Raw genomic sequence first — 23,157 nt, forward strand, 5'->3', positions numbered from 1 at the left:
GATAAGGATCTAGCTGTATGTCATAGGAAATACCTCTGCCATATTCCTCCATCAATGGAGCTGTGATCCTCACTGCCTTTTTGACAGGTAAATACATTCAATTGTCAGACAGACAGTAACAACAAGGCAGAAAATATCTGAACATTACTAGGGAATTTGATGAAAATTGTTTGAAATGTGTAAATAACGTGACCCTTAGCAACCCTGGGCTCCACATCACTTTGAAAACTGTCCCAGTGATTGAACTCTACCTAGGGCATAGTTTACCTTTTTCTAAATTAAATTTTACAAGAAAAAAATTTTATTTATGAAAATCTGGACTGGTATGAAACTCAGAAGCTCCACTCAGTTGCAACAACCATGGATATGATGCTAACCAACTCTAGTCCTGTCCACATATTGAAGATGATTTAAGTTTGACAGCATAGTAATCCTATAAAGCAGCATTCCTAAAATTTCAGTATACTGTTAATTAAACAAGGCTAGAAGAATCTACGGAGTTTTTGTTTTTAAGAACATATTGAGTGAGATGGCAGTTACATGAAATGATCTGAACAAGGATGCATAAGCCTAAAAAGAAAGAAAAAAAACTCTCCACATGGGTAAAATATTGATGCCACAACCAACCTATACGGTCCACAGCTTCATTAAAAGGACCAGATTCTCTTGAGAATGAAGAGGTGGTTTCCCAGCATACCCTATCCATAAGTTATTATTGTTCAATTTCTACTGAAGCTTGTCACATAAGTAGCTATGGTCAGGTAGATGCTCTTGCCTAGAAAAGGACTGCAGTTCTGTTAATATCAGAGCCAGCAGGGGGATCGTGACATTAAAAATCTAGGTCAAGAATCTACAGAATGGGGGGTGGGTAGTCTATAGGATGAGTCTCACTAGAAAACTGAGTTGTGCGTGGACTTCAGTTAGAACCATTTTGAAGAATTCGTGAGCTTTAAGGTAGTAACTTCTTTTAAAAGATCGTAGCATGTGAAGAACCCACTGACACGCCACATCATGAACAGAGTTAAGTGCAGAAAAATGACCTATTGACTAAAGTGGGAAGGACAGTAGAGAAAGATTTATAAAAAAAAAAATGCTTCAGAATAAAGGAATATTGACAGGATGTTAAACTATTAATCTACAGCCATATGAGGCCCCTTTGAGTTCCCAAAACCTTTGCTTTCTTCTCCTTTCATTCTTCTTCTTGCGTTTTTCATTGCTCCTTCCTGGTCTGGAATGAGGATGTTTGTAAGTTTTCTCGTGGAAGCTTATTCTGTTGACATGCTCAACCAGAGATGTATTTTCTTGAGATTGTCCTCAAGGTTTCAGTTTTCCTTTGTGTGGCTCACCGTTGAGGGGTGAGACATTGGCTCAGCTGTCAACTTGAGTGGGGTACTAGCTGCAACAGAATCCCCCTCTGTGGTCTTGACTGTGTCTGTCCCAAGCACAGCTCGCCCTTTGGGGGTATTCCCAGATACGGTCACACGTGGAGACTTTCCGGCCGGAGTCTTGGTCAGTAGCCCTATATCTCATTCAACTGAGTGGCAGCTGAAAACCTGCCATTCATTTTAGCTGCCTAGATAGTGGAGCGTGTGACTGTTCCCACCCGGTGCTGGGATCTGGCCTTGTGACCTTGTGACAGCGGCTGGCTTGAGGGAGCGCAGGCCTGAGAGTCTTCCTCGGAGACCGCTGGAGCTGCCCCCACTCCCTAGGGCCAGACTGCTTCGGTGACTCAGGGAAATTGTGTTGTTCAAGATGCTTCTTTTATATTGATCATGGGCTCCATTTCCTTAAAACGAGTCGCGTGAAGCTTCTTAAAGGTTGGAGTCGCGCTTTCAACTCTTTTAGTTTTTTCCAGCTTTGGAAACCCGTCTGTGTAGACAGACTTCTTTCTTTCTGAAGGTACCTTCGAGCCTCTATCACGTTCACTCCGCTTTCTCCTGAGGACGCTGCGCGCTCACCTCCTGGGCTCTGCTCGGCGGGGCAGGAGCTCGGGCAGTTCTGGAGCCCGGCTTTCCCTGATGCGGGGACTCCGTGGGACCGCGTGTTTGATCTCCAAGGGTCCTGCTGGGGGTCGGGATTCCTGGGGACAGCCCTGCGCCTTCTCCTCGTTTTGGTGACACGGCAGGCCGGTTTCTTTTCAGCTTGTTGCTGGCTGCTAATCTGTATCTTCGACTCATCACAAGTGGATGCAGAGGTTTAACTTTCATCCTGATTTTCGTTTTCTTTTCTTGCTACCTGTTTCACGGGGGCTTTCAAGGCTTTTAGCAACGTGTCTAGCCTCAGGTGAGCCCGGAGGCCCAGACTCTGCCGAGTTCTCGGGTCACTGGAAGGAGTCCAGCTCCTTCAGGGAGGGGACGTCAATTCCAGCTGCAGTTCAGGCAACCACGCAGTGTCCTCCAGCCTCTGGTGCGCCATTCGAAACGCTGGTGCCCAGCGCCTTTTACAGTGACCCAATTCCAACTTGTGTCCTAGCTATTTGCATGCAATAAAAATAATAATACATGCTACTATATAGTTAACTGTATGAGGGCAAATATTATTATTTTTTTAAATTTAGCTTGTGTTACTCCTGTAAAGCCTTCATCCAAATAATTACAGGATAAGTACTTGATGAATAAATGAAGCTGTTTTCAAAAAGACAACATATTCCTAACCATAAGGAACTTAAGTCAAGTCGAAATTATTTAATGACAGGGATAAAGGACTGCACCATAAAATGTGGCTGGAAGAGAAGAAATGTGTTTTCATGAACTATTTTTATGGCACTATCACATGTCCTATTTTTGTCTGAATATAAATATTTGAGGAGTATTGGTTAAGAAGTTTGTGTTAATCTGCAGTTATAAATTAATCACGGAACTTCAGTCATGTAACACAGAAACATTTTTAAATCTAGCTCAGGCATGAAGGTAACGGTGGTCCTGAGAGAGGAAGGCTCTTTGTCCACAGTCATTCACAGACCCAGGCGACTGAGGTTCTGGCTTCCGACAATCCCATGTGAGCCTTGTCATTTTCATTTCAGTAAGTGAACAGAGAATATAGCGCACTTGCTACTCTATACTTTGGGCTTAGACTTTAGTGATGAGTACTTTCTGCTTGAACCTCATTGGCCAACAAAAGCCACATCACCTTTCCTGAATGCACAGGGGATGGAAACTATGGGGAATATATAGCAATTTCAATACCAATAATTATCTTTTTTATGGGGGAAGGGATAAAGCCCAGTTAAATGGTGTGTGTGGGAGGAATGTGCATTAATCAACAAATATATTTTGAAAAGATTGTGTCATCTGATTAGGAATAAATTAGACACTAAAATGTTTAAGGTACGCTACCTGCCTCTAGAAGTTTCTATTCTAATTGTGAAAAACGTATAGCCATTAAATATCCTATCCTGTTATTTACTTTGTCATTTAAATAGTTTGGGATATTTTTGGAGGCAGTGTAAAAAATTAAATATATTTCATTTCAAATATTGCCCTATTAGATAAGCCATCTGTACTTCTGTCAAAAAACGCAAGGGCATTAATTGAACCATATGCAAGAATTAGGAATTATACAAATGCCCTTTTTTAAATACAAACAGATGGTTCATAGATTCTACTGCAGATCTTTTTATCCCATATTATTGTCTTGGCTTCTTTTTTAAATCATTATTTTGAGTTTAAGAATTAAAATATTAGATTAAAGGTTTATCTATTTCTTGATAAAATAGCTTGAAAATTCACATTTATGTTTTATCAATTTACAAAAAATATTTTGTGGCGAGTAAAAATATTTTCAACAATGTGGAAACTCAAATCATTTTTTCCCTAATTTTATTATTTTTTCAGAACAGAATACAAAGTAATATCTGCTAAAGCAAATAACTTATGATATATTTTAATAATGCTCTCACCAAAATCATCAAAAAGTTCAAGAACCCAGCAGAAATTTCAATGTCCAAGTGCCTTTGTAGATAACATAATAATAAATAAAACATCGTATTTTAGGTTTTAGTCCTGTGACTTTCTAGTTTGTCTTCTTATCTTATCAAGAACTTCTAAAAAGTTTTCAGTAAGTAGTTTTAAGAAGCACTAGCGATTGTGTTAATTGTACTACAGGTATAGATTGATTTGGAGAAAATTTATATTTTATGACATTAATTCTTCCCATCCAAGAGCAGGGAATGATTTTTTTTTTTAATACGTTTTGATTGATTTTTAGAGAGAGAGGAGAGGGAGAGAGAGAAATAGAAAGATGGATGAGAGAGACACATTGATTGGCTACCTCCTGCACACCTCCATTGGGGATTGAACTTGCAACCCAGGCATGTGCTCTGACAGGGAATTGAACCAGCAACCTCTTGGTCCACTGAGCCACACCAGCTGGGCAGGGGATGATTTTTTTGTGTGCAGATCTTGTTTTGCCTTTTAATATTGTGCTCTCACTTTTTTCATCTATGTTCTCTGTCTTTCTTGTCAAATTTATAGATAAGTATTTCATAAAATTTCCTGATTCTTTTTGTTGGGTTTGTTGTTATTTTTAATAGATTAATTTTATCATTATTTTTCTAGTTGTTTACTGCAAAATTGAAGATAACTTATTTTTTAAATCATTTTTATATCAAGTTACTTTTATAAAATTCTCTTGTTCATCTCAATAATTTGGGAAGGAAGACAGGGATTAATGGTATACTATCACAAGAAAACATAATTTTATCTCCTTTTTCTAAAATTTGTATGATTATTTATTTCTTGTATTTCTATATTTGCTTTTATATTTGCATTATATTTCTATAATGCAAGAAAATGTCACATAGTATAGTGACTTGGTCTCCCACTGCCTTCTTTATTTTAAATATAATTTTATCATGTAGGATTTGAGAATTTTGGTAAGTGGTTTTAAAAATGTTTTATTCTATTCCTGTTACCCTCATGGCTTTCATTAGGAATGATTTTTGATATTACCAAATGACTTATTGAAACCTACCAATAGAACTTTTTCACATTTTACTCCTAGAAAATTGTGTGATTAAAATACACACACACACACACACACACACACACACACATATATATGACAAAATTTTGATATTGATTCACATTTTGATTAATGGAATAAACTCTGCTCAGTAATTATATATTTTTTATGCATTGCTTGCTTTTATGTTAGTATTCTATTTATTATATTTGTTTTTGAACGTATAATTTCTCTCTCTCCTTCATGTCTCTCATTAATTTCCTTTTTGAGGCTGGATATTTAAATCAAGCTGATTTCATAAAATAAACTTAAGAATCCTTTGTCTCTATTTATATCTTGGAATAATTTAAATAAAATTGGAATCATGTTACTCGATGATTAGCTAAAATTTTGTTAATCCAGATCCCTTTTTTCAATAATGTAGCTTTCGAATAAATGTTCTGTCCCTTCTATGAAGATGAAAATGTATCTTTCCAAGTTGTCTACTTCTTGAATTAATTTTAGTAATTTATACTTCTTAGAACTTATTTATTTCCTTAAGGTTTTTCAAATGTATTCTAAACAGTTTAATATAAGATGTTGTTTAAAGTTTAGATTATCCTACATATTTTATTAATTCTCCTCTTTTATTCCCATTCATATGTTTACTTTCTCCTCTTATAATTTATTTTATTACACTGCTAAAAACATGAGTTACTAAATTTATGTTTTCACTACTATTATTTTCATTTCCATTAACTTTTATTCTATCATTATTAAATTCATCTTTTTATTTCATTTTGTGTATTTTATTTAATTTTGTTGTTCAGTGTAAAATTTTATAAAAAGTAAACCTCTTAAATTTGGGCATTCATTATCTTTATGATGGTATTTTGGTACATAAGCTTTATCTCATATATTTTGATATGTTTTCATATTTATTGCTTTCTGTATTTTTAAAATTTATCTTTATTGTTGAAGGTATTACAAATGTCTTCCTTTTTTCCCCCATTGACGCCTCCACCCCACTCCTGCCACCTCCTCCCACTCCCCAAGGCCTTCACTGCACTACTGTCTGTGTCCATGGGTTATGCATATATGTGTGTAAATTCTTTGGTTAATCTCTTTCTGCCCCCCCCACCCACACACACCCCTTTCCTCTGAGATTCCTGTCTGTTCCATGTTTCCATGTCTGTGGATCTATTTTGTTTGTCAATTCATTTTGTACATTAAATTTCACATATAAGTGTATACGGTGGTTAATTTCCCATTAGAGTTTCTTGTACTTCCAGGGCATTATAGAACTGTGTCTAAATTCAAAAGTAGTTAGGGTTTTTCAGTCATCAAATTACTTAGCTCTATTTTTGGGGGTGATGACAAATATGGGACCTAAAAATGTTCACTTTTAATGAATTTTTAAACATTTGTTCTGTGAATTTCATTTCATGAGATATTTTGCAAATTTTTCACAGACTTTATAAAGTACATACATTCTGTATGAGATATCCATAATTATATGTATTCCTATTAAATTGATTTATCCATCACAGCTGTGCTTTGTGTTCATATTTATTGTCTTTTGCATCACTGAAACTTCAAAAAGATTATTAAAATTATTCTCATATCAGGAGGATTTTCTTTCACTATCTTTTATTAACAGTTGCTCTTTGTATGTTTTTCTTCTGAATAGTATAGCCATGCATTCCCGTTCGCCAAGCACAGCCTTAGTTCATGTCTGTGATTCCAGCTAACTGATTAATATTCCTCCCCTTTCGCTCTCAACGTGTCCGATTTTGATAATAAATTACAGGGTCAGCCTTTTTATGAATCTTACTATTCACATGTTAAACTCCTGGAATTATTCTCTGAAAACCTGGCCTCTCCTCATAATATTCATATGTAGCTGATTTAACCGTTGCTCCAAAAAATTTCGCCACTCCCTGTACATATACCCTTTCCCATGTGTCTGCAGCTACTCAGGCAAAGGAGGAGTAAAATTCCCATCTCTTGACTGGTGCTCAGCCATTTGACTTCTTTTAGCCAATGGAATGTTTGCAGGTGTGATTAAAGCAAAAACATGAATTGTGCATGTACAATGGGGCTTGGCCTCTTGCTCCTCTTCAGTCATCATGAGAACATATTCCAGCCGGCACACTGGTCAAAAGGGAAATAAATCACATCTGGACCAAACATGCACCATTTTTTAATTTGAAGCCAAGTTCAGATGAGCCCTGCCCACATCAGTCAGTGACTCCCAGGAAACCGACAATGTTTGAGCAATAAAAAATATCAGCACAACTCACAGATTCACTCTCTTTATATTTTTACTATGTACTCTAAGATATGTCTTCTACTGGACATTTTAGATTATGAAATATTTTTTCTCAACAGTAAACATCATTTATTTCACCTACTATATTTAAATTTTTTAAATTGGAAAACTATGTTTGTTAAGCACTAGAAAGAGTTCTTCTACTGAGAAACTTATTTTCTGTCTATCATCTCTATTTCACTAAGTATGTTATCTGTTGGGTCTGATTTCTAAACACTAGATCTTGAATCCTTTTAAATACTATGCTATTTTTCTGTGTGAGCTCCTTTGGATTTATGCTTTAGCGATGGTATATCACTGATGCTGTCAGTCCTAGAAGTGTCAGAACATGAAATTATTTATTCTCCTTCGGGCTAGTATTATAGACGCGAGGAAGTTGCAAGGTTGTGTCTGATGTGGCACCTGGAGAGAGTCTACCAGTGCAGTAGTCTCCCACTGAATTCCTAAGTTCAAATACAAGGGGTCTTGGGCCAACGTCAATCAGAACACTCCATTAACTCTTCTTTATCTTCTCCAGGATCTAAGAGACTAAATACATTCTCTGATGGCCAATGCCAAAATTCAACTAGAAATACAGAGATGTCCAAGGGCCAGTATCCTTCCAGTATTGATTACTTAATGACTTTTATTAGGGCTCCAACATTAGACTTCATTAGCATTTGCACCAAAAGGTGACAATCCTACCTTACACCAGGGGAGTCCCACAGAACTAATCCTTTATTTGTTCTTAGTACCTCTAGACTCAAATACCCATTTGGGAGAGGCCAATAAAATCAATAGTTTAATCAAGAGGAAAGAAGCTGTGTAAAGATTGTCATTTTCCTCCTCACAAATTCTCACATCTATATAACTCTTTCATATCATTTATCTCACCCTTCTGCATGGCCCTTTTAATCTGCTTTCTCAAAATCAAAGCTCTTGAAATTACTTTATTGCTGTTTTGTTGTTAATTACCTCTAATCATTTTCTTCATTCACATTCACTCATCAAACCTTTCCCTGGGATTTGCCCCTTCCCCACTCTATGGGATCGTCTCTTGACAGTTCTCCAATAATCTCCATGCCCATAAATCCAGTGGCTACTTTTGAGTCCTCCTTTTAATTGATGTGTAAACAGCATTCTCTACAGATAATCCTTTTCCCTTTTTAAACCTTTGCTTCCTTCAGCCTCTGATCATGGCTCTCTTTTGGGCCATTTCCTTCCTAAAACTGTGTTTGTTTCCTAAATAATTCCCTTCATTTAAATCAAATCTCTACTAAATATAAATGCTATCATCCTCAGCCCTCTTCCACTCCAGACTTTTGGATGTGTCCAAAATTCCTCAATTTGTATTCACTAACTTTGTCCCCCAATTTTTCTTCTGGAAGGTTTATCTCTGGAAATGGATTCTCACATACTGAAATTCAGTTAAAATCTCAGGGGTCATTCTGACCACTCCTACCACTTGGTTAATGAATGAATAGCTTCTATCAACTTTCCTAATGATTTTTCACCAGCACCTCACCAGTGACCCCAGCATCTCTCACTGGAGTTATTGCAATAGTTTCTATTTGGCTTCTCTTTAACTCCTCATTAAACACTGCTGTGCTCAAAGGATTTTTTAAAATCACCAAAAAAAAAACAAAAAAAATCAGGTCATTCCTGCCATTTTTAAGCCCTTTCAATAACTCCTAATTTTACTGTAATAATGTAAACAAAATCTGAACATGTCTAATAGCTCTACTTAGTGTGATACTACCTGCATCGCCCATCTGTCTCGCTTTGCTGCACACCCTCCTTTGCTTATTTTAGCCATGCTAATCTCTCCTAAGATCCTTAAAATTCACAGCCTCAAAAATACTCTAATACCTAGATTCGGGTATTTTTCCCCATTTTAATTTAGTATTTAACTTTCTTGTTTATGAGGTATCAGCTAATGTATCACTTCCTAAAAGTAAACTTCCTTGTCATAGCAGACCAAGATAAAGTTCCAAATGGTTCTCAATGATTCTTCCCTTCACAGTTTATTTGCTATCACTTAATTAATTATTTGAAAATATTTATTTAATGTGCACCTCTATAAGTAGTCTATACATTCCCTACAGCAACAGATCACATATATTCTATTCAGTTCTATATTCCAGGTCCTAAAACAAAGAAGCAGAACAAGGTATTTAATTATTCTTCAGTTCCTCTGTCAGTTCCTCAACCCAGACCCATTTTTTCATTTTGTCTCCGCATGAAGGTGAAGTATGCTTTTACTTATTTTCTCTGTTGTACCCATAACCATACCTCATGCTTAACCTGTTAAAAGGTTGTCAATTTCTTGACATCAAAACAACTTTTCAACACTGTGTGCTTATGTTAAAAACATGGTAGCAGAAAATTAATTTTGCATATTTTGTGCATGTATTTTACTTTGGTTAATTTTCCATATTGGTCAGGATTATTTTAAAATAAGAAAAGATGGATAATTTCTCCAGAAACATCTTACTAATGCTTTTGATTCCCCAAATATGGAAAATGACTAGCTCAGAGCAGACTAAAAAAGATTAAATGAAGATGATATGAAAATATTTTATAGAATGCATAGTATCGTCAAATTTTAATTATTATAATAGCAATATTAGTCTTGTACAAGCATGGTTTAAAATAATTTTATTACATTATTAGTCATCTTATTTCAACTAAACATAAGAAAAAATAACTGCTGCTTGTTTTTTGAAAATTACTACTAAGAGAGTGCAGGTTCTGTTCAAGACCAGTGGTGTCAGGCAATAGAACTTCACTTAGAATTACTTCCTCATAACTCAGAATCTAATTGGCTGACAGATATTCAAACTAGGGGTTTCAGCTGACCACAGCTAAAATTTACTATGACTGTAAACCTAGGGGAAGAAAAACACTGACCTAGTAAAATTACAGCTCCTTTGCTTTAGTGTCCATTTAACAAACTGTTATTTAATTACAATTTTTATGAAAAGATCCTTCCACTCTGAATCCTAATTAGAAACTGTGATGTCCCAGAGCCAGACTTGCCACCATTTTTTGAAAGAACTCTTCCCTGGGACTAAATTTTAATGGTCAGACCCCCCCGCTCTGTAATTACGAGGTAGACACAAAATGCTCAAAGTCTGAAACCAAACGAGGCTCTAGACAGCACATATCATTTGAAAAACAATAAGAATAATAAGACAGAAGCCCATTTGCTCCAGCAATTAATGGGTCTCTTGATTGCCATATGTTATATTCCCTCGGAAACTTATTGCTTCAGTGAATTAGGGAATATGTTTTAATATTGCCACATAATACATTTCTATACATCTAACATTTAATAGTTGATATATAACTTCTTTATTATTTCTTTTTGAAATAATAGAATAATTATGAATTAGTTATCTCTTGTTTAAAAATGCTCTCTGAAACAAAGTGTTTCCAGGCTTATGCATTAAAATATTATTGTTCAAATTATTTCTTATGAGATAAACTAAAATAGTCAAGGCACCCTGGCCAGTTTGGTTCAGTGGTTAGAGTGTTGGCCTGCGGTCCAGAGAGACCCGAGTTTGGTTCCCGCTAAGGGCACGTACCTCGGTTGCAGTTTGTCTTCGGCCCTGGTTGGGTTGTGTGGGTGGCAACCACTCGATGTGTCTCTCTCAGTTGATGTTTCTCTCTCTCTCTCTCCCTCCCACTCTATCTGAACAAAAAATGGAAAAAGGTCCTCAGGTGAGGATAAAAAAATAAAATAGTCAAGGCATTTTCATGGTATGAATTCCAAAACTAACTTTAATATATTCATTTCCAAAATGTGAATAATCAGAGGAAGCTAGAAATGATCAAAACTGTCTTTGAGCTCTTAAACTTCACCAACTATACTGGCAAACTGAAACATCCTATTTCTGCACTTTTTCTGAGTGAAAATAAACTATTTTGCTTTCACTTGCAATCATACATAGATCATTTCAATCTACTCATTGTTTTTATTTAGCACTTTGCCCAAGAAAATTAAAGACATTGCTTGACTTCAAGAAGCATACCAGCACAACCAGCGCCGTGCGCTGCAGGCTCCGCTGCCGCTCTGCTAAGTTGATTTTTACTACAGTCACATCATAGACTATAAACAATAACATTGTATTTCTAGTCTGAAAACAACATTTAACTGAAATAAGACTTGCTTAGCTCCCTGTCAAGACAACTTGATTTGTTTATTTTAGAAAAGAAAAATAACTGTGAAAACCTAAATAATGCTAATATAATTGTTATTAAAATGCAGAAAAAAATGCAAATATTTCCATAAGAAGTTTCCATGATAAGATAGATACCACCAAAAAACAAAATGTATTTAAAATTAGATGCTGCTATGTAATTCATTTGGCGATAAATAGAAATAAAATAGTTTATGTCAAATAAAATCTTAAATACGTTAAATATTAAAGTGCATAGAATTATGAACAAATTTTCTTGGATACTATAAAGGACTTTGGTGACTTTGGATTGTATATCCAGAAGCGTCATGTCTTTAAGCTGCAAGATAATAGATACTTGCTATCCAATTTAGTTGTATTGCATTGTGAAACCACATTCGATTTTAAGCACCTCATTTCTAACAAAAAATAAAAAGTAGGACAGATTTCTGAGAAGCAACATTAATGTTCAGAGATTTGAGAGGATATTTTTAATAAGATAATGTTCACAGTAGTCTTTCTCTCAGCTCCAGAATGTGATTTGATGTATACTGATCATGGATTCTACATAAGCACGCAACATTTTGATTTAAGGAAAAATTGAAAAAGTTTTCTTAAAATAAGATTACAACACCCTTATTTAAACATGAGGCTTTGGGCCAAAATTGTCATCTTAAACAAGTCCCTGGAGCCTATTAGTGTCAGAGCCAACATTAAAACCCACATTCATGCTAATAAAAAGCTTTTTCCAATTTGCTACATACTTCAAGTATCTCCAGCTAGTGTCATTCTACTGAATTAAAAGCACCACATTATTAATTTTTTTCCAAATACATTTGGGGATTCTTACCATTAAAGCACAAGAGATTTGGTTTAAGACAAACAAAAGTCCTTGTTCTGCAACCTAGATGTTTGACCTTGGCTTTCACTTTCATCTTCTACATAATGGAATTCATAATAGTAGCAACTTTATAGGGTTTCCTTGCATATCATAAGATAAAATTGAAATAGCATGCCTAACCCAGTCTGGCACATGGTACAGGTTCCATCACTGTTGACTGTAATCATGAGCTGTGGAGCGGAAGCATAAATAGGTAGGTGGGCAGTATTCTTTATACTGTTCAGAAATTCTCATCAACTGAATAAGTATAAAGAAAATCACAACTTGGAAAATCAGATTAAACTCACTAAGAAGCATGTTTAAATATTTAAAAAAAACAAAAACAAAAAATAAACATATTGACTGACCTGCCCAGGTGTCTCAGTTGGCTCGAGAGTTGTCCCATGCACCAAAAGGTTGTGGGTTCAATTTCTGGTCAGGGCATATACCTAGGTTGTAGATCTGATCCCTGGTTCAGGGTGCATATGGGAAGCAACCAATCAATGTTTTTCTCTTACACATCAATGTTTCTCCCTCTCCCCACCCTTTGAAATCAATAAAACACATCCTGGGTTAGGACAAAAAATGTATTTAAAAAAAAACATTTTGACCCTGGCCGGTTTGGCTCAGCGGTTAGAACGTGGGCCTGCGGCCTGAAGAGACCGGGGTTCAGTTCCCGCTAAGGGCACGTACCATGGTTGCAGTTTGTCCCCAGCCCTGGTTGGGTCGTGTGGGTGGCAACCACTCAAGGTGTCCCTTTCACGTCGATGTTTCTCTCTCTCTCTCTCTCTCTCTCTCTCTCTCTGAACAAAACAAAACAAAAAAAATGTCCTCAAGTGAGGATAAAAAACAAACAAACAAATAAAAAACACTTTGCCTTTAAATGAGTACTAATAAGAAGACTGGCAATAGATTTCTCAAGAGAAATCATATAAGCCAGATGACATTGGGGTGACATTTTTGATGCTTAAGAAAAATAACTGTCAGTCTAGAATTCTACATCCAACAAAAATACTCTTCAAAATAAGGTTAAATGAATATATTTCCAGACAATCAAAAAAGAATACAATAACTATTGCTTATCAAAATAAAAGTCAGGGGGTTGAGAATTGTTCTTCAGGTAAAAGAAAAGTAATCATTGAAGGATGTAAGGTAATACACTAAGCAATGTAGTGCAATTGAATACTAATTTATTTGCGTAAATGTAAATTACTATTTGTTTTGTGTGACTTAAAAATATTTAAAATTTGGCCCTGGCCGGCTTTACTCAGCGGTTAGAGCATCAGCCTGCAATCCAGAGAGTCCCGGGTTTGGTTCCCGCTAAGGTCACGTACCTTGGTTGCAGTTTGTCCCCGGCCCTGGTTGGTCATGCGGGTGGCAACCACTCGATGTGTTCCTTTCACATCAATGTTTCTCTCTCTCTCGCTCGCTCTCTCTCTTTCTCTCTCTCTCCCTCCCACTCTATCTGAACAAGAAATGAAAAAATGTCTTCGGGTGAGGATAAAAAAAAATTAAAAAATATATTTAAAATTTAGATACATAATAATAACAATATATATGGTGAAAGAGTAATAAATTGAGTTATTAATGTGGTATAGACTATCTGTCAGAAAAGAAGTAATTATTCAAGGAAACATTTAGTAATATCCACAGTAATTACTAAAAGAATAATAAAAGAATAGATAACTCAAAAACAAATAGAGAATTAAAGAAAAAAGGAATTAAAACACAGGAAAAAAAACAGGTAGAAAGCAATTAGAGGAGAAACTTACAATCAACTTGAGCAATACTTAAATGCTAAATGTTACTGTCCATAACAGAATGAGTAAAAAGCAAAAATTGTCAGACTGCATATGAGAGCAGAAGTCACATATGCTCCTTGCAATGCATAAACCTGAAATATGAGGACACAAACAACTTGAAAATAACAGTATTTAATAATATATAACATGTAAAGGGTAATCAAGAGTAAGCTGGTATGGTTATACATATATTAGAAAACAAGAGTTACAGCAAGATTTATATCTATCCATGTAAATAATATTGTTTAATGATACGAGTTCATTCAATGGAGCTAAAATTTGCTTGAATAAAAAACTAATTAGAAAAAAACAATATGACTGATTAAGAAAAAATTACAAACTACTAATATGAATGAAAAACAGATATTAGATATTATAAAAATATTAAAGTAAGGATTCTCAACATTAAAATTAATTTGAAATTTTAAATGAAATGGATAAATATTTAGAAAAGCACAACTTTGTAAAACTGATACATGAATAAGTAGAAAACCTGAATTATCTTATATCTATTAAATCAATTCAATCTGTAACTAAAAATCTAGTGAGAAAGTTCCTGGCTCCGATAACTTATCCTATTAAATTCTCCTAATATTGCAGAATAATTTGAGGCAACCTTAAAATCTACAACTCATTTTATAAACTCAGCATAAATTTAATAACAAAATCTGATAAAAATACAAGAAAAAATCGAGAATGTCTATATGAAAAAATAATACTTGAACCATTGATATGACACTTACAAAAACAAATTCCTTATCAAATATGATATAAATGTTAAAGACATAACAATGGAACAGAGAGTATCTTCCTGACTTTGGCATAAATAGATGTCTTAACCATAATTTCTGTATGTTGAAAGACCACTGAGTGAGTGAAAAAGTAGTCCATAGGTTGATGAAAGATATTGTAATACCAATTACCAATGATAGACTCATAGCCAGAATATAAAATAAAAATTCCACATATCTATAAGAAAAGACAGACCTCACTCAGTACAAAATAAATAAATGTAGGGAACCTTTAACAGGTAAAGGAGAATATTCAACAACAAGTGTATAAAATGGTGTGCAACTTTATCAGTGATAGGCAAATCAAATGAAAAACACAGGGAGTCAAGTGCACACTCACCAAAATGGCTAAAGTTAAAATGACTGGCATCACCTACAAATGGTGAGAAAGCAAGCAATTAGAAGTGCCTGTACACTTCTGGGGGAGTATCAGTTGGTTTAAACATTTTGGAAAACTGGTGGCATCTACTAAAGCTAAATGCAAGATTTCCCCATAAATCGGAAATTCTCAAAATTGCATCACAGGGCGTACAATAATATTTATAGTAGTGTTATTTTTATTAGCTACTAACAACAACTAAAATGTCTAGCAATAGCAGAATACATTAATCTTAATAAAGTCATAAAATATAATTCTATTCATCAAAGAAAAAATGACATTGCAAACACACAAAAAATGTTTCATCATAGACAATGTTGAGAGAGAAAAAGCACATGCAAATACAAATAGTATAGTTCCATTTGTGTTTAAGTTGTAAAACAGGCACAATCTCTGAACAGAATTCAGGATAGTAATTCTCTATTTCTTATGTGAGTAGCATTACCAATGAAGGGTTTACCGTAAGTGGAATTATAGAGCTTTACATTTTAAACTGTATTCATTTTTTTTACATGTAAGATATAGTTTAATAGAATAAAATATGTGAATAAAAGCTCATGTTTTTTTCTGGATTCTTGGTTCCTAAAAAGTTTGTCATTGTCAGGTTCTTGTTTAGCCTTTTGATGTCTCACTTCTCGTATGTTAGTTTGTAGTTCTGAGTCTTTCTCTACCAGTTTTTCAGTACGCACTTAAAATACCTGTTCAAAGGCTACCGCCAAAGAATTTCTGCTCATGATATTTTACTGAAAACACGCCTCTTTTCATTTGCTCTGAAGAACACATCTCCCATCTCATCTGCTCAAAAGCTTTTTAAAAATGCTTTTCAAAAATGCTTTTCCAAGAAACTCATGACTAACATCATTATTTTGATGTAAAAAACAACTAACATCTGCGGTAAGTGAAAAATAATAAAACATGCTTCTGAAAGAACTTCTTCCATGTACTGTGCAAGTTTCATATTATCAGTGCTTGTACTTGGAAAGAATCTGTTCTAATTATTTTTTCCAGCTCATGCCAAAGAGAAAGAAGAAAGCATTAACCCTGTTTGTTCATAGCTCACTTTTGTCAATGATGACAAATAACCTTCAGAAATTGATATTGTTGTAATTAAAATTACTTTTTATTTCTTTATCTATTATTTATTTATTCATTCGTTTGTTTGTTTGTTTTTGTTTGTTTGTTTGTTTTACCAAAGCCAGACTCACATTAGTCAGAAAGCTGTGTAGTCTTAATTTGGGTGGAGTATTAGGACATGTGTCTCCATCCTTAGTAATTTTTTTATTATTGTTTTTCTGTGTTTAATCAATTACACTTTATAAGGATTTTAATGGATATAGCTTTTTTAATCATTTTAAAACAGTTTCAAAAAACTTTCAAGTCCATTTGATATCCTTCGATTTTAATTACTTGTAGGATTTAAGGGTAGTGTTTTATAATTATAGATGGTTTATATCATAGAATCCTTTGAAAAATTACATTTCATTTCGTTTTATAGTTGTATAAACATCTCTAAGGGGTTCATTTCAAAAATATATAGAGTACTCATGCAACTCCACAAAAGAAAGACAAAGAACCCAATTTAAAAATGGGCAGAGTACCTAAATAGATATTTCTCCAAAGTGGACATACAAATAGCCAAGAGATATATGAAAAAAAAAAATGCTCAAGGTCACTAATCATCAAAGAGATGATTAAATTAAATTAAAACTACTATGAGGTATCACCTTACAACAGCCAGAATGGCTGCCATCAACAAATCATCAAACAACAAATGCTGGTGAGGGTGTGGAGAAAAGGGAACTCTATACACTGCTGGTGGGAATGCAGACTGGAGCAGCCACTATCGAAAACAATATGGTGTTTCCTCAAAAAATTAAAAGTGGATCTGCCATTTGACCTAGTGATCCCACTTCTAGCAATATATTCTAAGAAGCCTGAAATGACAATCAGAAAGGACATATGCACTTCTATGTTGATAGCAGTGCTATTTATAATAACTAAGATCTGGAAACAGCCCAAGTGTCCATCAGTAGATGAGTGGAAAAAAATCTGTGGTACATATATACAATGGAATATTATGAAGCTCTAAGAAAGAATGCTCTCTTACATTTTGAGACAACAAAAGGAGAGTATTATTCTAAACAAAATAAGTCAGTCAGAGAGAGACAAGTATCCCATGACCTCACTTATATGTGGAATCTAATGAACAAAACAAACTGATGATCAAAATAGATCCAGGCTGAGAAACCTCAGAGGGAAGGGGGGTGGTGGGATGGGAAGAGATAACCACTGGACACAGACAACAGTGAGGTGAAGGCAGGGGTGGTATGTGGGAAGGAGGACGTAAAAAGGAGGGACATCTGTAATATTTTCAACAATAAGGATACATTTAAATTTTTTTTTTAATTCAGTTTAATGAATCAATCCAGCTATATAAACAATTTCATGAATAATTCAACTAAACAGTATTGAAGTTTGAATGTTCATATCTGTTTAGCAAGAATTATTTACTACAGTTACAGGACAATAACTTCAAGTTCACCTAAGTTATAACCAATCATAAACTAAAAAAAAACATATCCATGATCTTAAATATTACCAGGTAAACATGTTTGTGTGGGGGGTGCGGAAGAAGGAAGGCAGAATTCAGGGTGACCATTCCTCCTCCAAAAACTTCTCAAAAATAGGAAGAGAAGATTATTAAGAAGCTTTTTCTGGTCTGTTCAATGGAGATTCTGCATTAAACTTATGGGTCTAGAATGACATGTCTCTTGACTGAACAGAGATGAATTTAATAAACTAGAACAGATACATAGCGAGTGATGAGAAGCATCTCATTTGGAATTGTGCTAGAGAAAGCTGAGAAAAAGTAACTGGCCATAGGACTTGGAGAGGCTACCTTCTATAGTGTACCCATTAAGGAAATAAAACTAAAATTGTGGCAACAGGAGCAGAGAGAAATATGATGATCGTTCATACTAAAGAGTTAGAATAAGCAGCATTTAGTAATCATCCTGATGTGTGTGGTGGAGATCAGCAAAAGCCTGGGGAGTCTACACGCTGATAGGGCTAACAACCAGATGGCGAGAAACTGATGGTGTTCACCAAGAAGGAAATATTACAAGAGGCACAGGTTGGAAGGAAAGTGTCTGTTTACTTTGGACATGCTGAGATTCAGATATGGGAGGTGATGTTCAGGATAGAGTGGCCAATGTTCTGAAACTCAATGGAACAACCTGGACCGAAGACCCTAATTCAGGAATCCTTCAAACATTTGCAGTTGGTGACATTATTAAAGTTGTGTTTTTCCCAGAGGTAGCAGGTAGAAATGAGAGCGTTTTAGAAGCTGAGTGAACATTAAATTTGAAGGAATGAGAAGTGGGAATTCCATAAAGGATCTGAGAGAAAGCGCAAAATGAAAATACAATGGTGTACAGAATCCAGGGAAGGGAAGAGTTTCAGATTTTAAAAAATCAATAAAATCATGCTGCAGCTATGTTAATAAGATATAAACTAAAATCCTCATTTGAATTCAGCCATAGCCAGTTTGGGTGAAATTAATGGACCAATTTTACTGCTGTGGAAGTCATAGAAACCAAATCGCTGTAGGACAAAAAAAAAAAAAAGTAAAATTTTGGAAGTAACACATACAAAATAAGTTTTTCAAAACCTGTCAGGGATAGACACAATATAAGTAATGTAACAGTCAGAATATTCTGGATTGTGCTGAAAAAAACCAAACAGCCTTCTATCTCACAGTTTTAAAGAACAAAAATGTATTTCTTGCTTAGGCTTCATGCCCACCCTAGGTCAGCAGAGGATTCCAGTCCTCAATGTCCTCACTCAGAAACCAAGCTAATGAACCCCTTAAAATTCAGGGTTGTTACAGCAGGAAGGGAGAAGAGAGCAAAATCTATGCACTGAATCCAGCAGACATCTGCTCATGTATCATACTAAAGCAAGTCACATGTTCGTGCCTGTATTCAAGTGGATGGAAGCACAATTTACTTTTTTTTCCAGAGTGAAAAAGGCTGAAATCATTGTAAAAACTATAAAAATGACTCTCTGTGTTCTGGTCACCAAATACTCTGCCTACTCTCCTTCTTGAGCATAGAGTTTGCTCACCTCAACTGGCAATTTTGTTTAATCACGGCATCAAACTAAAAGTGCCAGTTTTCCCAGCAAAAAGATCTTTCTCTTTGAATGATAAATAAAAGAGTTCAGATAAAACATGTCTGTGGCTATTCTTGTTTTTGAGATCTACGAATGAAGACATGTTATCTACCCCTACCAACACAATCCAATCAACATTGCCAGGAAAATCACAATAAACACTCCTGTCTGGAAAACATAAGGATGCAACACAAATCAGAAACCAATTATTCTTTTCCACTATCTCCCTTTGCTACAACTGAAATGGATTCAGAGACTATGCTCTCCTTAGGGGCTGCAGAGAGTTTTCAGATTACTTTCTGTCCGTAGATGGTTCGAGCCAAGAGTCATTTCAAGTCACAAACAGCAATAGTCTCTTATGGCTCGACAGTACATTCTTTTAAAAAATATAGTTGGATTCTTATCCATTTGATGCCAGGCAGCTTCACTTTTTATGTCAGCATCCATAAGTACATTTACTTTCAAGACATACATTTCATATACACTATATTTCTCACTCTTGCTCTCTCTCAATACCTTGATTTATCAAATACCTGGAGCCTACCAGGCTTGGAAGTTGCACACCCTTAGTCTGATCCCTGAGGCATTTTGACCATTTGAAAATATTTACTAATGTCATTATTATAATTTGGATTTTTTTTTCTGATGCACCTTTATCCAGGTGATTTTAAGTATGACTACCATGGTCATTTTCTTAATTTGATTTTTATTCCCAGGTTTAATTGTTTGAAAATATTTCACATTTTTTAACCCTCAAGGCTTAATTTAAATCGAGATTTTGTTTTTTTCTCTAAAGCTTTCTCAATTTTCCCCTACTATTTAGGTTCTGAAAACCGTTGTCTTTTTAATATTACAAGGTTCCACCTTTCTGGACATGGTTCATTCACATTTATTTTTGAATATTGGCCAATTTATTTTGAGATCTTACTTTTCTTTTTTTAACTGATTTTTAGGGAGAGGAAAGGAAAAGAGAGAGCAACGTCGAAATGAGAGAGAAACATTGATCAGCTGTTTTTCACATGAGCCCTGACTGGGAATCGAACCCACCACCTTTGATGTATGGAATGATGTTCCAACTAACTGAGCCACACCAGTCAGAGCAATTTTAATTTTCTTTTAATACCTTGCTAAATACACTGAATACTACCTTCAGCTAAACACTACCTTCAGTTTTTCAATCTTTTCTGTTACCACTTCACATCTGCTATGCATGGTCTGCCTTCTAAGTTATAACCAAAATTATTTCACCAAAAGCTTTGCTACTGTATCATGTGTCTCACTGTCTTTTTAGCCATAAATAACAGTTTCTTCTTTGCTGACCATAGAGGCAGTGAATATTTTAGGTTTTTACTGTGTTAGCACCCAAATTCTAGTAATCAGTTTCTACACTAAGCAGAATAAGAGAGGTTATGCTTTAGTAAAGAGCAAACCCAAAATCTCAGAGCTTAAAAACAAATGTTTATTTCCTACTCCCACTACAATATATTATTTAATTAATTACTTATTTTTGTTGCAGATGTTTCTCCTTTTCCCCCCACTGATTCCCTCCTCTCCCTCCCTCCCCTCCCTGTCCCCAGCTTTGTTGTCTATGTCCATTGTTCATGCACACATGCATATAAGTTCTGTGGTTTATCTCTCCTCTACCACCCCTTCTTCTGGGGATTGTCAGTCTGTACCCCACTTCTGGAACTACCTCATTCCTCAGACTGTTATGTTCATTATATTCAACAAATAAGTGAGATTATATGATACTTGTCTTTCTCTGTTTGGCTTGTTTTGCTTAGGATGATACTTTCCAGGTCCCTCCATGTCATCTCAAAGGATAAGAGATCTTTCTTTCTTACAGCTGCATAGTACTCCATTGTGTACATGTACCACAGCATTTTTATCCATTCATCTACTGATGGACGTTTGGGCTGTTTCCAGATTTTAGCTATTGTAAATAGTGCTGCTACAAACATGGGGGTACATATATACTTTCTGATTGGTGTTTCAGGCTTCTTAGGGTATATTTCACTAAAATATTTTTATTTCAAGTCAGCAATAGTATCTACTCAATATATGATCAGTCAGGGGCCTTGGCTGACAAACACCTGCCTTCTAGACTATCACCTGTTGCACGGCAGGGGTACGGACATAGAGAATCTGCAGTTGGCTCATATAGGATTCTGCTCAAAATTAAGGTACATCACATTTCACTGGCAATCCTTACCACTCGCCTGGAAGGAGAAGAATCTGAATACAGGCGAACTGCCCTATTGACTAGCATAGGCGAATCTAGAGAGACAAGTCAAATGAAAGTGTAATTTTTTGTTTTATTTATAAGTAAAAAATAATTGAATATATTTATTTGCTAAGGAGACATACACTAAAATAGTGAGAAAGTATGAACATAGACTGGTGATGATTGGAGAAATGAGCAAAGAACAGTGATAATTATTGGAGGATTGCTACTGAGGATGCTAAAGAAGGTAGGGTCTGCGAGAGGTTATGTCATTACCCATAAAAAATGGAAATGAAATTTTTTTATCTCCTTTGGAAATGGAAAAAAAGTCATATGATCATAAATAAAGATTAATTTGAAGGTGAGGAAAATCATACCTGAGAACCAAAACTTTCTCTAGAAAACCAAAAGTCAGCGCAAAGATAAGAGAGTGCATATAGTATATTCAAAACGTCGTTAGCCATTTCAGTTAATCCTAATATATACAATAGGAGAAATTTTTAACTGAAATAGCTTCTCTTCAAAGCTAAAACTCAGAAGATAAAAATACATACAGACTGAATTTAACCAAAGCAGACTTGTAGTCAGCAGAGTATATTTACAAAAGGTTTCTCACTTCCTTTCTAGGCTCCCTACAAAAGATACAACCATAATAATTCTGACTCATATAGCAAAGAAAGGAAAAGAGAAGGCAGTGGCATGTAAAAGAGAGAGCAGTGTGCATGTGAGCAGAAGGTTTCTGATTCTCCACCATCATGAGGATGGGCTTATGAAAATTTTGTCACATAGAGAGCAGCAAAAATGCCATAGTCCTTTTTATTATTGATTGCACTTTAGATGCTACATCACTTGTATTTCCTAAGCCATTTCCTTACTTCTCTTTTAAGTGAGCAGATTGATCAACTAGGATCACTTTAAATTGTATAGCACATTAACTTTTTAAAAGATTCGGAAGATCCAAATGATAATGGTAAAAAGCAAGCTTAGAACTCAATTTATACAGTTCTCCTTGCCCTGGCCGGTTTGGCTCAGCAGTTGGAGCATCGGCTTGCGGAGCAGAGAGTCTCAGGTTTGGTTCCTGCTACGGGTACGTACAAAAAAAAAAAAAAAAACTGCCCTTATTTCCCATTTTGGCTTTACTTTTCAATCAATATTTATAATTTTCTAATATGGGACTCTGGGAAGATATTAGTAAGATTTTGCTGTAGAATTTACAGTGTATAGAAGGGAGAATAAGACACCCACTTATATAACTTATCACCTGTACCTCAAATTTGGTATAGAAATATACAGTTATATATCTTATTTACATGTTCTTATATGTCCAGAGTAGCAAAAATACAATATATCTCTCCTTCAGTCTCCTATTCATTTTCCCACCTCCTCCAACAAAGTAATCCTATCACATCCAAGGGAAAGAGGAAGAAGAAAGGGGAGAAGGAAGGAAGGAAGGAAGGAAGGAAGGAAGGAAGGAA

General features: G+C 35.2%; 1 pseudogene; it reads right to left on the minus strand.

Moving 5' to 3' along the window:
* Nucleotides 1–1,135: 1,135 nt before the first annotated feature.
* The window catches only part of LOC118617443, a 93,829-nt pseudogene continuing 71,807 nt past the window's right edge, over nucleotides 1,136–23,157 (minus strand).

The sequence above is a fragment of the Molossus molossus genome, unplaced genomic scaffold (assembly GCF_014108415.1).
Source record: "Molossus molossus isolate mMolMol1 unplaced genomic scaffold, mMolMol1.p scaffold_m16_p_1, whole genome shotgun sequence".
NCBI classification, from domain to species: Eukaryota; Metazoa; Chordata; class Mammalia; order Chiroptera; family Molossidae; genus Molossus; species Molossus molossus.